Here is a 16,127-nt window from a genome sequence, read left to right as displayed (position 1 = left end):
GTTTTGCCGAATACCATTTGGTGTTACTAATGGTGTTGCTTGTTTTCAACGGGCAATGGATGCTTTTATAAGTGATAACTCCCTCTCTGACACCTTTTCATACTTAGATGACATCACAGTGTGTGGCAAATCAAGGGTGGAGCATGATTCTAATTTAAAAAGATTCCTTCAAGCTGCGGAAAAAGTTGGTTTAACTTTTAACAAAGAGAAATGTATCTTTTCGACTACTGAGGTAAATCTATTGGGGTATATTATTTCGGGAAATAAGATTAAACCAGATCCAGAACATCTGCGACCATTGATCGATTTACCTTGTCCTACTAATTCTAAGGCTTTGCAACGAGTTGTTGGACTGTTTTCTTATTATTCTAATTGGATTGCAAATTTTTCACGGAAGATCCGGCCTCTTATTCGGGTTACGACATATCCTCTATCATGGGAGGCCAGGACATGTTTTGAGAATTTTAAAAAGGATATTTTAGGAGCAGTTGTGCATTCCATTGATGAGCAGGTTCCCTTTGTGATTGAGACGGATGCTTCGGATTTTGCAATTGGGGCTACTTTGAACCAAAATGGAAGACCTGTGGCCTTTTTCTCACGTACTTTGAATAATAGTGAAAAAAGACATTCCTCAATAGAAAAAGAGGCATATGCAATAGTAGAAGCATTGCGTAAATGGAGACATTATTTATCGGGGCGACATTTCACGTTGGTAACTGATCAAAAATCTGTGTCCTTTATGTTTGATGTTAAACATTTTGGAAAGATTAAAAATGATAAAATAATGAGATGGAGGATTGAGTTGGCATGTTACCATTTTGACATAGTTTATCGTCCGGGGAAGGATAATGTTGCTGCTGATGCACTGTCGAGGGCTTATTGTTCTGTGATTCACGGAGATACGCTTATTAATCTTCACAATGCCTTATGTCATCCTGGGGTTACGAGGATGATACACTTTGTACGCAGTAAGAACTTGCCTTTTTCAGTTGAAGACGTCAAGCGGATGACTTCATCATGTTCTATCTGTGCTCGGTGTAAACTGAATTTCTTTAAGCCTCAACGAGCTCATCTTATAAAGGCTACTTCTCCTTTTGAACGTTTGAGTGTCGATTTTAAGGGACCTCTTCCTTCAACTACTCAAAACCGATATATATTTACTGTTGTGGATGAGTTTTCAAGGTTCCCTTTTGCTTTTCCTTGTGCAGATGTATCAGCTGCTACAGTTATTAAATGTTTGACTCAACTTTTTGTCATCTTTGGGATGCCTGCGTATATCCATTCAGATCAGGGAAGTTCTTTTATGTCTTCCCAGTTGAAGGAATACCTTCAGAGTCGGGGAATTTCTACTAGTAGAACTACCCCGTATAATCCCCAGGGTAATGGACAGTGTGAACGATACAATGGGGTGATCTGGAAGGCAGTTATGTTGGCGTTGACATCCCGGAACCTTAAGAATACACAGTGGGAAATGGTGCTGCCTGATGCCCTGCATTCCATTAGATCATTGCTTTCAACGGCTACTAATGTGACCCCCCATGAAAGGCTCTTTAACTATCCGCGGAGATCTACTACGGGATATTCGGTACCTTCATGGCTTACTATGCAGGGACCTGTGTTGCTTCGACGCCATGTTAGATTGTCAAAATATGACCCCTTGGTGGAGGAGGTGGAGCTGTTGGAGGCAAATTCCCAATATGCTCATATTCGATTCCAAGATGGGAAAGAAAGTACTGTTTCAATTAAAGACTTGGCTCCTTGTGGGGGCCAGCCCTCTTCTGAGGATATTAATAATGATCATGATTCGGATAATGTGGATGCTGTTACAGATACTATGAATATTTCCAATCCGATTGCAGATAATCATACTTCTATTAGTCAGCCTTTGATAGATGTTTATGACCGTCCCAGTTCATCTTCTGATGGGATTTCTAATCCGGAAACCGTTGAGAATCGGGATATGGATAGCCTTCCTGTTGAAGATACTTCTGTGCCTTCTGGCGTGGGAGGGCAAGGAATTTCACCAAGGTTAAGAAGGTCGACACGAACAAGATATCCGGTCGACCGATTGAAAATGGACTTTTAAATTGATAGTAATGTTTTAAAAATTGTTGAAATATTATAGTATATTGTTTTAGTTGAGAGATACTTAATACTTATGCGTAATGTTATTATTTGTTGTTGTTCATTTAGTATTGTGTTATGTAAATAGTTTTATTCTCGTGCATAGTTTAGTTGTAAATAATTAATTGTAAATTGTAAAAGTTATTAGGTTGGAGTATATTTTAAAAGGAGGGGTGAATGTGGTGATTATTCCTTGATTAGTAAAAGTATTGTGATTCGTTGTTTGTTAACTGCCTTGGGATATGTGTTGTAATCTCATTGGTAGTTGATGATCACATGATGTGTTGTGGCTACCTTAAATTCAGTCCTTTTCTAGCTTTAGTTGGGACTGGATGTGGAAAGATATGCTGCTGATTTTAAAGTTAATAAAGCCTAGCTTTGGAAGGCCACTCTATTCTTTATTTCAATACTTCAGTACTATTGCATGTACTATATACTTAATAAATCTATGAATGCTTGACTTCAATGTTTCCAGAACCTTATTAATTCTGAGGAATAGAAAGAACATCTAATCATAATAGAAAAATCATCCTCTAACAAATTGTTTTTAGAATTTAAATTACCCCGCTCTGTTTTCACACTAAACTAAAGCCATAACACAACAAACCTATTTTTTCTCATAACTCTAATTTGATTATTAATCGTTATTGTTTCAATCGGTTATGAGTAAATTGATGTACATGTACCTCAAAAACATTTCAAGCCCATCTACTCAGAGGAATATCAGCAAGTCTTGGATCTCACTGTACCTGTATCTCGCTGCATGTCCCGTTAGTTAGAATTTTTCCCTGACCCATCAGCTCAAAATGTTTTTTGCCCTGGAAGTTACTGGAAGTGCGAGCTAATAATGGCACAATGAGGGCAATGGGGCATCTGTGACCTTGGCGAATGACGGGGCCAACAGCCTATCTCCTACCCAGTGAGATTTAAGGATTGAGAAAGAAACAGAGGAACAACGGAGAAGGAAATAGGGTGAATTAGAGTCAAATCAGTTACAAAAAGAGATATAAGAGATGGAAAGAAAGATTGGATTACGAGAGAGAGAAAAAAAGAGGCAGAAAGGAAAAGTAAGAAAACAAATTAGAAAATTTAAAATTTCAATTTTTTAAAATATCTCACAACAATTTACTACCTGCGGGAAGGAGACTCCACAGTTTCAATTGTTCCTTTTCTGGGCTGGAGAAGTTCAGTGGCATTGCAGGAACATAAATTTTGTCATTAATTAGGTACTTACACTGTTAGGAACAGGAGTAGGCCATTCAGCCCCTCGAGCCCATCCGCCATTCAATGAGATCATGGCTGATCTGTGACCTAACTCCATAATCCCGCCTTTGGCCCATATCCCTTAATACCTTTGGTTAACAAAAAGCTATCAATCTCAGATTTAAAATTAACAATTGACCCAGCATCAATTGCTATTTGTGGAAGAGAGTTCCAAATTTCTACCACCCTTTGTGTGTAGAAGTGTTTCCTAATTTCACTCCTGAAAGGTCTGACTCTAATTTTTAGACTCTGCCCCCTAGTCCTAGAATCCCCAACCAGCGGAAATAGTTTCTCTCTATCGACCCTATCAGTTCCCCTTAATATCTTAAAAACTTCGATCAGATCACCCCTTAACCTTCTAAATTCTAGGGAATACAACCCTAATTTGTGTAATCTCTCCTCATAACTTAACCCTTGAAGTCCGGGTATCATTCTGGTAAACCTACGCTGCACTCCCTCCAAGGCCAATATCTCCTTCCTAAGGTGTGGTGCCCAGAACTGCTCACAGTGCTCCAGGTGTGGTCTAACCTGGGTTTTGTACAGCTGCAGCATAACTTCTACCCCCTTGTACTCTAGTCCTCGAGATATAAAGGCCAGCGTTCCATTAGCCTTTTTGATTATTTTCTGTACCTGTTCATGTCATTTTAATGATCTATTTACCTGAACCCACAAGTCTCTTTGGACCTCCACTGTTTTTAACTTTTCACCATTTAGAAAGTACCCTGTTCTATCCTTTTTAGGTCCAAAGTGGATGACCTCACATTTGCTTATTGCTGTTAAGTACTAGCCCTCACTTTCTGCGGCAATTAATGTGCAAATGCAGCAATTTCTTGAAACTCACGGGGAAGTTGAAGGCGAGCTGCCGTTTTCGTGAGGCTAATGGAGGAGCGGTGCAAATCATCCAGCAACTTGTGGCGATTCGCAATTCACGGGGTATCTCTTCCCTCGCCCCACCTCCATTCAAGGAAATCCACCCGCAGCTCCAGATGGCGAATGTGCCATCACTTCAGCTCTTGGATGGGGGCTGAGTGCCTGATTCGCCGTTGTGCTCGCTGGACGTATTCTAGTTGGAAAACCAGCGGAATTGGAAGCAAGTTAGCAACAGTGAGATCGGTGGGCTAGACGGCGAGATTTACGGTGCACGTCGCTAATCTCGTCGTTGTGGGAAATTCTGGGCCAATATTGCAATGCTACATCTATATTTAATGAGGTAAAGCCAAGCCTACATAGAATTTACAGCATAGGAACTGGCCATTTGGCCCAACTGATCTATTCTGGTGTATATGCTCCACATGAGCCACCTCCCACCTTACTTCATCTCATCCTATTAACATATCCTTCTATTCCTTTCTCCCTCATGTACTTATCTAACTTCCCCTTAAATGCCTCTATGCTATTCGGCTCAACTACTCCATGTCAAATCAAATCAAATCAACTTTTATTGTCATTGTTAGTGCACAAGTGCAGTACAACGAAATGTAGGCTTGCGGCTCCCGAGAGTGTACAATTTGGATTAGGACACTTAAACATTTCAACATACATTTGTACATATATATTAGCATAAATATGACCATAATAAAGTGCATCGGCAGATGTGCAGGCTTTAGTGTTTATTTGTGGAGTTCAGTAGGATGACAGCCCTGGGAAAGAAGCTGTTCCTAAATCTGGTCGTACGGGTGCGAATGCATCTGTAGCGTCTTCCAGATGGTAGGAGGGCGAACAGACTGTGGCTGGGGTGGGTAGGGTCTTTGATGATGGACCGTGCCCTCCGTAGGCAGCGTTTCTGATATATATGTTCTATGGTCGGTAGCCGGGTGCCGGTAATGCGTTGGGCAGTTTTGACTACCCGCTGCAGGGCTTTCCGGTCATGGGAGCTACAGCTGGTTCCACTTTCTAACCACACTCTGGATAAAGAACTTTCCTCTGAATTCCCTACTGGATTTATTGGTCACTATCTTATATTTATGGCCCCTAGTTTTGGACTCCCCACAAGTGGAAACATCTTCTCTACATCTACCCTATTGAACCCCTTCATAATTTTAAAGACTTCTATCAGGTCACCTCTCAGTCTTCTTGTTTCTCGAGCTTCTTATAGCACTGTTCAAGAATATAAAAAGATCCACTTGAAACAGTATTTTCCTTTGTCCCTTTAATGCATCAACTGTGGCTTGTAAAACTGGGCTTCCAAGCCTTTAAAACCGCTACTAAGAACTAAAGACTAGAAGTGCCGTGGTGTCAAGTATGTATCCAATATTTTGCTTTCTATTCCCCCCACCCCCCTTCCTCCTCACCTCTCCATGGCGACTTACTTGGCCTCTACTAACTGCATCCCAAAATGACACTGCTGGGATGAGGATGAATGTGGGGATTCATTGACACAAGTACTTAGATTTTATAATACCAACCAAATAAAAAGGCAGCAAGAAAGCAGAATACCAAAAAAAATGATCTGCTTGCCTATTATTTCTACTGGCAGAAGAATGACTATGCTGAATGTAACAAACAAGCAGACTTTTAGCATCACATTAACGGCAACTTTTTGCCCTGATCAAATAAGATACTGCTGTTTAATTTTGAGAACAGTTTGGATGCAGTTAAGAGCTACATCGTTGTTCAAATGGAGTTGAAAATTGAGGTTTGACATGCACAAAGAGCTATCCCAAGAATGTTCTTGACTATTTTATGGTCAAGTATTACACACATAGCCATCTGGCAGTTGGTTTATCCACCTAAGAATGATTTCCTGTAAAGAAAATTGAAAGCAAAAATGTGTTTATCTGTGGCAACGTGAAGGCTTTGCTAAAGCTCTGCACTACCAGAGCGGATTCATTTGATCTCAGTACGACAAGGCACTAGATTACGGCCTTCAGTTTTTAAAACATTTTTTAAACACAAGTTTGCCTAAAAACATGTTAGATCAGACTTCATGGGAGAGGGGCCGGGACACACACCTGCTGAGATCTTGAAGAAAGTATCAAAGTCCAACGGGGAGTCGGGGACTGCACAATGGCCCGGAATTTGCGGTCGGGATGATGGTGAACTGGCAGCGTTCGCTGTCATTCCGCCTTTGAAACTGACCGCAACTTCGGGATTTGGCGCATGCGGAAATCCTGAAGTTGTGGTCTGTCATTGACAGCTCCGAAACAGGCTGCTCTGTGCACCTCATCCTCCTCTCCACAAAGCCGACAATCGGTGTAATCAGCCAAAAAATTGAAACTGATGAAAACTTTGGCTCTTCCGCAGTAATACCGCTGTTAAATTCCCTATTAATGGTTAGACCCAAAGGGATTAGGTGTAACTGGGGGTTTGACAGCGTTATTACTGCTCAACAAATGTTAAGGGCCTGGGAAACTAATTTTAATTTTGTGCAGTGTGGAATGTGTCCATTTTAATAAAAATTTAAATTTTTAAGAAAGTTTAAAAAATGTTTTAAATTTTTTTGAAGTATTTCCATCTTTATTTCAGGTTTGCCCTTTCCCCGTGTGAGAGTCCCAATCTTTGTTTTGCTCCCTCCAACATTTTTAAAAAGTTAGAATTTTAAGAGATTACTCCCTTCCTTGTTCGCTGTCTGTGAGAATTCTGCATTTTGATTGGCTGCTCGGACAGCTTGTTGACGTCACAGCAGCTCGCACATGGGGCTCCCCACTATACTCCATTGATTTGAATTGAATGTCAAAAAACCCGAGATTCTCGACACTGAGATCGTGAGATCCTTGTGCCAAGCGTACTTCGGGGGCCAGCGGTGAACGCCTTCGCTTCGCTGCTGACTGCAAATGCTGGGCCAATGTGTCTATTTTTTAAAAGGTCTGGATCGCCCTTGAGCCAGCAAGCTGCAACTTTATTATAGTCTTTTGTTAGTGAAAAATTTTTATTGTTCCTAAGTATGCCTTGTTTAAAAAATCTACACTTCATGGCGAAACCGTTCATGTTGGAGTTGTGGGAGATAAAGAATAAAACGTGAGTTCTAAGCACTTGAGCCTTTTCAAATATCCTATCAAAGTTACGTACCAAGACTCTGAACCTGTGGGGTATTATCAAGCATAAAAGCCTAACCTAGCCCATTTCTGATCAAGGGCACCAACCGTTTCTTTCATTCCACACAGCTTTTTGATGGAAATGCCTCCCCTGAACTTCAAATGCAATCTTGGCTTTTTAACTCAGCAATGACATGCATCAGTGGAAGGAATAGCTTGAAAGCTGAAGGTGGCTTATAAAACTGTCTTTCATTGGATGACAGGCCTGATATAACTGAACGTCAACTTTAACATCTTCATTTCTGACCACAAATTTGTTGCCTGTGTTAAAATTCAATTCTGGATGTTTTAAAGCATTTATTTCACTACAAGAATCATTCTTTACATCTTAGAAAAACATTTGTAATGCACTTGCACCGAAAATGGATTGAAAAAGATTCTAAGGAACAGTATTAAACAAAATTCCCAGGCAGTTGAAGAGGTTAAATTAGAATTATACAATTCCATTGTAATCAAGGGAAAAACAGAATTTAACCTAAATTTGGAAGATCTGGAAACTGTTAGTACTTACGAGGCATACTTTTGGAAAGTATTATGAGTGCACTGTATATGGAAAGATAAATAACCACAAATAGAGCCATGATCGCAATCTGTGGCAATGTGCTGAATTCAGTCATGTGTATTGTACAATATTGACTCTGGAGTTTGGTGTATGTTTGACAAATTTGTAACTTGTTATACTGTAGCATTTCTTTGCTTGCTTAGTTCATTCATCAGCAAAAAAAAAATCATAGTTTTAAGCACATTGTGTAAGATAGTGTATCATGAAATATAGTCTAGAAATTGCTGTTCACGATAATAGCGTACAAATGCTTGATGCATTTAAATGACATTCCACTGTCTGCTATTTTAACAGAGTTGTCAATCCATTTACAGGAAACTTTCTTTTATCCGGCATGGACGGGACCGACGTGGTGCTGGTTCATCAAAAATTCCGGATAACCGAACGCTATAGTAAAAGATACGGAGCTGAGAGCTCCATATAAAGCAACAAACCCTGTTCAGCTTCAGAACAATGGGCACAAGTTGCAAGCGCCTCTGTAGCTTAGCAACAGCTGCAGCCACACCCTTGCACAGCAACAAATGGAGTAAAAAAAATAATAAAAGTTACCTGAACCTACTCCTGAATTTTGCCGGTTAACCGAGATTTCTGGTTATTTAGGTACTGGTAAATCGAAAGTTTCCTGTATATCGAATCTAAATGCAGCCATTCTAGTAGCCCACAGAGGATCACCATGTGAACATGTAATGGCTGACCCATTATTCTTGCCAACTTTAATTTCTAGCCTTAGATGTGAACAAAATCATAACCCTGAGCTGGGGAACTGTGGAGTGTTGCTCAAGGAACTTCAAATTTCAAGCATCCATGAAACTAGATCAATGTAAGTCATTTGGTCCCTATTTTGTTTTCTCCATTGAATGACTATGTTAGGAGTGGAATTTTGTTAGCATGCTAATTAGCATCAGTCACTTTCAGGCCAAGTATAACTTCAGACAGGTGCAAAGGAATGCCTGAGAGGGTCAGAGAGGAATTTTCTAAAGTGTTTTTTTCCCTTATTGGCCCTGGGTTTTTCGCCTTATTTTTGCCTCTCCCAGGAGGTTACATGGCTTTGAGGGGTGGGGTTAGGAAGTGACTAGTCATGATGCTCCAGCCATCATGGGCAGGATTTTCATTGGGCCGTGGAGGTGGGATTGGAGGCGTGCGGGGGGTTAAAATTGCAAAAACTGGCGGGCGGGCCCAAGTCCGCCTCCATCCCGCCGCCAAGCAATTTTCATTAATTTGTGTCTAGTGGTCCCGTCTCCGTCCCGCCTCCAAGAGGCGGGATAGGCCGTTAAGGCCCTTAACAAGCACTAAATTGCCTCTATAATGCCATTTTTAAAGGCCTTTGTGATTTTAACCCTTTTCCCACATGAAACACGCCTGTTCTGAAACACGACAGTGAAACCTGGCGGGAGCACAATTGGATTGCTGACTATCAGCTGCAGCTCAACCATTAAATAGGAGATTTGATCAGTCATCATTTGCAGGTGGCAGGTTTTTTTTTGTCTCAGGTCTGGGGGAACTTTTAGAAGGCATAACCACAGCTGTGGAAGTTTGGAGCCTGACACCCATCTCCAGTGTGACCTCCTGGGAAACCCCTCTCGCCACCTTCACTGAGCGCTTCCTCAACTGAGGTATATACCAGAAGCATGGGAGGCATTTATTTCCTTCCCTTCTGGGCATTAGATGAGGACGAAGACCAGCCGCAGCACCAGCAGAACCAGGAACAACAGCAGCAGCACCAGCAGGAGCGCCAAGCTGCTGCTCACCCACCTGAAGCTGCACAGGCCAGCGCATGGAAGCCCGTCGGCATAGGAGATACCCCCCAAACAGGGTCTACAGACACAGGGTCAGCTACCTCAACATGTCTGAGCAGCAGTGCCAAAGGCAGCTCTGACTTTCGCGAGAGGTAGTGGGTGACATCTGCGCAATGCTGCAACAATACCTGCAGCCCAGAGGACCAGGTGGACAACCCTTACCAGTGGCCGTCAAAGTCACCACCGCACTCAACTTTTTTGCCTCAGGCTCCTTCCAGGGATCAGCAGCAGACATCAGCGGCATCTCCCAGGCGGCCGCACACAAATGCATTACGCAGGTAACCAATGCCCTCTTTGCCATCGCGCACAATCACATCCATTTCACCAAGGCTCAAGCAAGTGTCACAGCGCGTGCGGTTGGATTAGCTAATCTGGCAGGCTTTCCAAGGGTGCAGGGTGTTGTTGACTGCACACATGTGGCCCTTAAGGCACCCCATCATAATCCAGGTATTTTTGTCATCCGCAAGGGCTTCCACTCCCTCAACATACAGCTGGTGTGTAACCACAAGAAGGAAATTTTGCATGTTTGCGCCAAGTACCCTGGCAGTTGCCATGACTCGTTCATCCTGCGGCAGTCTAGTGTGCCTCCACTCTTCAGTCCACCAGACTGACTTAACGGATGGCTACTTGGAGACAAGGGCTATCCCCTGAGGACGTGGCTAATGACGCCGTTGAGGAGGCCATCCAATGAAGCTGAGGAGCGCTACAACTCCAGCCACATTTCGACCAGATCCATTATCGAGCAAAGCATCAGTTTGCTGAAGATGCGCTTCAGATGCCTGGATAGATCAGGTGGAGCCGTGCAGTACTCAGCAGCCAGGGTCTCCAGAATTGTCATGGTTTGCTTTGCACTTCACAACATGGCACAGCGTCGTGGCATGCAGATTCCTGAGGACCAAGTGGCTCCTCACATATCCTCCTCAGATGAGGAGGAGGAGAGCGAAAACAAACATCTTGCAGAGGCCTATCAACCAGCGGCAGCAGTACGTGAGAACATAGCTGCCCGGGATGCAAGGAACGCACTCATCTTGGCCAGATTTGCTTAGCCTAGCCACTCAAGCACTTTTGCCTCGCATCTTCTTACCTGAGCATCGACAATGGCCAAGAACCAGCTGACTCCTAGCAATTTGACCACCATACTGACAATTGCAAGTAATCCTAAGCCCTCAATGTGAAAGTCCCATTGGCAAAATGACACACGCCACAACTACAGCAGTAGCCATCAGATTTTTTATTTACATTATTCATCTGATGGCTTTTCCACATAAAACGTCAAATTTCACCCAAGTGACTACCCTTGTGACTATTTGTGCAGTATCTTTCTCTTACGCGTGCTCCTACATGGTGCTTCCCCTGTGGCTTCAGCAGATGTGGAGGCCCCTTGCTCACTTTCCTGCTGCTCCTGTCTCGACACCTTTGGCGGGCGTCCTCTGGGGTTGCAAACCTGTGAAGGCTCGTCAACAGTCTGCTGCTCCTGTGGCTGTGCAGGGGTTGAGACACCGATCTCAGTTGGGTGTGGACTCTGGTGGGGCTCTGACTGAGGGCTCTGCAGTGGCATGGAGAGGAGCCCCCACTTCCTTGATATCTGCCATCAACTTCCCTCTCATGGGTCAGGTCCCCCTCAGTGCTTGCAAGTGGCTGGAGAGCACCTTGCTGCACATCAGGGGGGCCATGGGGACCCGTATCTGCACTGGCACTCCTACTCAGAAGGACTTCCATGAAGGTCTGGTTTCTCTGTTCAATAGATGACCATCACTCCTCCAGAGATGTCATTCTATTTTGAACACTCACCATGTTTTCTGCACTCTGGCGACTTATCACCTCCATGGAGGTTGCCAACCTTTCCATGGTGATGCGTTCATGCGCCAATGACTCCACAAAGGCTCTGCTCATGTTCGCTATGAATTCTTCCATTCGCTCCACACTCGCAGTGACCCTGGAGACAAAACCTGCCAGAGACTCCTGCATCTGTTCCTGGAGTTCCAGCACCGCTGATCTTATGGATGGACCCAGAGGCAAAGGGTCGACATGCAGCTGAGCCAAGCTGGCAGAGTCCTGCACCCTCTGACTAGGACTCTCCACTGCTGTCCCTGTCTCCACAATCTGCTGATGCTCACTTGTGAGCTGTGATACACCAGGTGACAACACTACTCTATGTCCCGAAGGTCCCACCGAGGTGTGAGTATCTGCGCTGGTGTTGGGTGCGCTGAATTCTGCTGACGCTGCGCCCTCAGAGGTTGCAGCTTCCTCTGAGGAGTCTTGATGTTCAGGCTCTTCCTCCTGGCTAGTGGGGACGGGTGCTGTCGATGGTCCTGTGGGGGAGTAAAGGAAAGAGTCAGAGATGTGATGCCAAGGTTACATGCACATTGCATATTGCAGATGATCATAAATCCATCTGTTAGAGCTTCAGAATCATTATCAGTGACTCATGCAATGTCAATGCGAGAGATGTAAAACTATTCTGTCACCAGCTTGCTGTGATGCACCCGTCTGTCCGTCCCCCACTTGCGCATCTTCCTCCACTCCGACGATCTCCAGGACGGCCTCCTCCCAGGGGGTGAGGTGGGCTACTGAGGGTGGCCCTCCTCCTGTCCTCGCTCTTTCTCGCTTATTGTGAGCTCTCTTTTCCTGCAATGAGGGAGACAAGTGGAGGCTAAGTGAGAATGAAGGAGTGAGTGTAGAGAATCCGTAGCATAGATGCTTAGAAGGAGACAAAGATGGAGTGAGGTGGCAAGACCAAGGGCCCTCTCTGTGTGTTGTCAGTTGTTTTCATAGCATCACAGTGATAGCAAGTGTGAGGGCTGCATAGTCGAATAGTTAGGTGAATGTGAACATAGAGAGAGAGGGAATGGGTAAGGGTGCATGGATGTCAGTGTCAAGTGGGATGTGGAGGAAGAGATTGCTGAAGCTGAGTGCTGGTGAGGAAAGGCAATGGGCATCAGATTGAGGGTAATGGGAAATTCATACTCACTTTTCCAGTGCGCAGAAGGTCATGAAATCTTTTCCTGCACTGAATCCATGTTCTGCGGGTTACCGATAAGGAATTGACCTCCTCTGCCATTTGCAGCCACACAGCCTTGGTCTGCTGGGGAGGCTTCTTCCTCCCTGAAGAAGGGAAGAGCACCTCCTTATGAGCTCTTGCTCCCTCAACCAGAGCCTGCAGGGCAACGTCGTCAAATCTTGGGGCAGACCTAAGTCTTCCACTGGCCATTCTGCCTCCAGGTCCCTGTAGCATTAAAGACCAAAAGGTTGGCAGCCTGCAGAAGAAGCAAGGCTTGTTGCAGACCTTAAATGCAGCAGCAATGATGGCATCATCAGATGCGACTTTCAGACTGGAAAAACTCATTGGCCATGGGTTCCCACACGTTGGAACTCAATTGGACAATTAAGTTAAAATCGCATCAATCTCCCACATCGATTTAGATACGTGTGGATAACACAAAATGCGGATTACACAACCCCAACCCGCCCCTGAATTAAAATCCAGCCCCATGAGTGTGGGGCAGGCTTGATGGAACAGCTGATCTTTTCCTGCCCATCATTTTCGTAGGTTGATAATTGTTCATCTGCACTGGCTAAATGTTCATCAGCATTGTCCTCAGAATCCATATGCATTCTCTATATATGGATCGTAAATTTATACAGCATTACAGAAATATTCAGAACTTTCAGGACAGGCTATTATCTCTCACAGATGTAACTACTGACAATCCTGGAATAAAAAATAACTATAAATTGTTCTTAAAGGACCATGTAGGGGCACTGCTATCATTTTCTGTTGGGTTTGGTTAGGTCGCTCTATATTTTAAGCAGTGGAAAGCTCCTACAGGCGGGTCTTAGATTTTAAAAATACTTGCATTCATTTAGCCCCTTATTATGTCAAAATGTCTTAAAGTGTGTCACACAATGAATGTCTTTGGCAACAAGTACTACTCAATTAAAGGAAGATCATTTCGGTAACAGTTTACTGTTCTCCATGCATTGATGTCTGTCAGATACTATTGACTGAATTTAAATATTTACCCTAAGATACACCATTTTCCTGATCAGGAACTTCAAATGCCACTCTGAGAATTGGCTAGCTAATAAAAAGTTTACCACGCGAAGGTGGAACATATCTTCATGTCCTCATCCAGCTTATCTGCTTTGGCGGTAATGGCAACTTGCAGCTAAAATTGACTAAAATGATAAACCAACTAAAAATAAAACACCAAACATGTGGCAATTATGACCTTAGTCTATATCCAACATTTTATTTGTCCCTTATAAGGAATACTAAGTGTGTAGGAATCTACGGATTCCTATCTAAATCACTGAGGTCGAGTCAGTTCAGTAAATTAACCGAATTTAATTAAACTGATGAACAAAACAAAATATGCAGGAGAAATCACAAACAGGCCTGTACAGTAGCTAGTTCCACGAGGACTGAACTTAGAACCGCCCACCTCTGACGTCATGACGTCATCACGTTTCCCGCCACTCGGGGCACCACGTGACCAATGTGATGACGTTGTGTTGGGGAAACACTGTGTGTATGTAGATAAACCTGTATAATCCCCTTTTAACTGCTGTATTCCCCTCCCCCCGCAAGACAGTTGCAAGCTGAGAGGAATAAGGCACGTTCAGACTTGCCTGCTGCTGAGAGAAGGAAAACCAATCAGGTTCCAGCAGGTGACCAATCCGTGAGTCATCACAGGTTCGCGGGCTTCACGAATTCAGTACTGTATTGTGAGAGTTGGGGTAAAGACCTATTTCTTGTAGCTCGCTGTGTTGCCTATTTCTTTACGCGGGAGACCGTAGTCCCCCACAACGTCATCGCGTTATTTCAGGGTTTTTACAGAAAACTTGTTTACTCTCAGCAAACGGACCTAGGTGCTGTAACATTGCTTTAAAGACAGTTATTCACTTGTACAGGAGTTCCTTGGTGGTTTTACCACAAGTGCACATTTTTCTGTGTGACAGGGTCGACTGAAATGCTCTCAAGTAACATGTTGCTATCTGGGACTGGCACCCCAACTACCAGTCAAAGGCCCAGATCAAGAACCTCATTTTGATTAATGCAGCGTGCCTCATCCCATCCATGCAGCTATGTGTTGGCATGGGTTCGTGGCCCTGGTTTAACGAAAGGTGCACTTCACAACTGGCAGGGTATGGCCCCGTGTGCTATGTCTGAATATGAGGAGACACTATAATCCGATCGCCAGGGGTACAAGTCTGAGAGTAACTACACACTTTCAGACAGGTTCCAAGGGCTAGTGGAAGATTAGTTAAATCAGGCTCCACTATCCTATTTGTTAAAAAGGATGGCGCTAAATGTTAAAATCCAGAAAAAAAAAATTCTATTAACCAATCTATTTTTCAAACTTTCTAAAGATTAAAATTTCTTATGTCTAGTGTGTATCTGTCACATCGCAACTTTCAAATGTGTCACACTTCAAGGTATCAAACTTGAATGTGTCTCACAGAATCACCAGTGCAGATAGAGGCCATTTTGGCCCACTGAGCCTGCACCGACACATATCCCACCCTATCCCTGTAACCCCACGTATTTAATCCCCTAACACTAAGGGTCAATTTATCATAGCCAAATCAACCTAACCTGCACATCTTTGGACTGTGGGAGAAAACCGGAGCAAACCCACGCAGACACAGGGAGAATGTGCAAACTCCACACAGACAGTCGCCCAAGGCCAGATTTGAACCCGGGTCCCTGGCACTGTGAGGCAACAGTGCCAACCACTATGCCACTGTGCCCCCCTCTGTAAGGCAAAAAACAGTGATTGCTAATTTAACAGATCAGTCCTCAACACACAAATATCCAACTGGCTAAACATGACTTAAGAAAAAGCAGTTCAATTCAGTCATGTGATTTATTATTTACAGTCCATAAGAAAACAGCATCTAAACTAACTCATTATCATCTTAACTACCAACCAAACCAGACCCACTTTTTTCACTTACAGGAATATGTTATGGAGTTGAATTTACACAGAGGTCGGGCCGATCGCCCACCATAACTTCGGCGGAAGATCTGTGGCAACCCCCAGAGAAACTGCCCTCCTGTAAACTTTCCCTCCATATAAACTCAGCTACGCATGTTCATGGACACCCCTTTCACCGTGCCATCTCACGCGTCCTCTCCAATCCCGTGGTCTCGATCACAGCCAAGGCCATCTTTGACCACTTCCATGTATCCCTCACCACCCACATCCCCTACCTCCTTCCAATTCACTTCCCGGTCCCCAATATTCAGCGTAAACTTTGCAGAAATGTATTTACAGCAACTAATGCCTAAATTAAAGATATAAAGGATCTGAGCATTTCAGGTCACAACTGTTTCTTTTTAAT

This window comes from Somniosus microcephalus, chromosome 22 (assembly GCF_052327205.1).
Source record: "Somniosus microcephalus isolate GS21.2 chromosome 22, FLI_Smic_1.0, whole genome shotgun sequence".
Classification (NCBI taxonomy): domain Eukaryota; kingdom Metazoa; phylum Chordata; class Chondrichthyes; order Squaliformes; family Somniosidae; genus Somniosus; species Somniosus microcephalus.
The sequence above is the reverse complement of the archived record's forward strand: the minus strand, read 5'-3'. Positions refer to the sequence as shown.